The sequence below is a fragment of the Echinococcus granulosus genome, assembly GCF_000524195.1.
Source record: "Echinococcus granulosus chromosome Unknown EG_S00159, whole genome shotgun sequence".
Lineage (NCBI taxonomy): Eukaryota > Metazoa > Platyhelminthes > Cestoda > Cyclophyllidea > Taeniidae > Echinococcus > Echinococcus granulosus.
This window is the reverse complement of record NW_020170539.1, coordinates 1-1,813: the sequence shown is the minus strand read 5'-3', so window position 1 is coordinate 1,813 and position 1,813 is coordinate 1.

The window sequence follows — 1,813 nt, the reverse complement described above, 5'->3', positions numbered from 1 at the left end:
GTAGGAATCCTGGCCATGCTACACAGTTGCGTTACTCTTTGAGGTTCCAGGTGTATCTTCTCTCAGGGTAGTGATTCCATTCGTAGAAGGTACAAAGGATGGTGTTTCTAGCCACAGTCGAGAAATATCGCTTTAGGAAGCGTCTGCATGGAATACAATTGAAATGAGTCGGTACTTCAACCACTAATTGCATTTGGTATTGTTTGCAACACTTCTTCAAAAGTCAAATTGCCAGCTTCGGTGTGTCGAGTAGAAAAGTGTAGAGTGGTAGGAATGCATTTGCTGAGGTAGAGACCTGCAATGTCGCTCTGGGTTGGTGTAGTGCTCATTGGGAAAGGTATGAGGTGAAACGTGGTGTTTCTGAATAGGATGCTCTTTCTACCGTCATCGGTCACCCGCCCCACTTCATGTTGCTATGCCTCTTTCATCCACATTACACAGAATATGTTGTGCCTCAAATTGATGATAGTATTTTACAAATTGAAACGGCAGGAACATCACCTTTTGCAAGGGCACATGCTGTGACAGTCACGTCAAGTAACTTTCTCCCAGATGGTGACCCTCTTTCGCAAATGTAGTAATTGCCACATCTATACCGTGCTGTCAAGCGTGGAGGTGCATACCATGCACTTCCGTACATCTTGAAGGCATTCACGCCTGCCTCGTGTGTGCCAGCGGGTTTGCAACGCCGTGCCAAATAGACACCGATCAGCGTACCACCTCTCCGCGATTGATGCACCCTCATGGCAGTTTCACCTCGCTTCCTTCCCGTGCGATGCGTCCTGGTGAAGACACTTCTCCAACATGGTCTTGTCACAATAAAATGCCGTAGCAGAGCATGGGATTCTCGTGTCACGTGCACACCTTCCATTTCAACTGTGCTAGGAATAGCTACACCTTACTTTCTACTACCATGCTACCATTGTTGACATTTTTCCTCCACCCTCTTTTACGTCTTCCACTACACTTTGTTTTCTAGCCGTTGCAGAGCAAGTAAAGAAATACTCGCACACAGACACAGACCTAACATTCACCTACATAATCATATTTGTAATTATTAATTGAAAAGCGAAGTGGAGGACGGGACCCGTTGCATTTGAAAGATGCACCTATTGGGATGTAGTCATTGTTTAGGAGATGAGGGTCGCCATTTTACTACAGCCTTAACAATAGGTGATGAAGTAGTTTCTCTGTGTGTGCTGCATTGCTCGTCATCCCCTTCGACTACTTGCCACCACCCCTTATGTGATTGGCGGAGCATAGAGCACAAGACTAAGCGCCGTTATCAAAGAGATGAAGATAAAAATTTGACTTAGAGGCTTGTGGTGATAAAATGCCTTCGCACAACACAATTGCTGCACACTGTTTTTGAGGGCGCCTTCGTCACACCCGATTTGATTGGAGCAACTTAAAGGCAGATAAGAGGTGCGAGTGGGTGCCATATGACTAGCTTCTTGATTGGCTACACAGATCCACCCATCTGAATTCCTCACGCCAGCAGTCACCGTAGCCAGAGTAGAGCACATAGGAGGCACCACGTAAAATTCACAAGACATCTCATTGTGACAGCAGAATGGTCACATACATTAAAAGATAACACATGTGATTTGAAGAGCGGGAAAATTTGCCTGTTGACATAATGCCAACCTGTAGCAATTCCACAAGCAATGGACGAAAGTGATTCGTAGGGAAGTGAGTGCCTAGCTCGTTGAAATGTAGCACATTTAGTTAATAAGACCCAAAGCTCGAAACTGGTTGCAGTTTTAAAGGTTGCATGGAACGGGTTTGAAATAAATGCAGAACCACGCCCTTC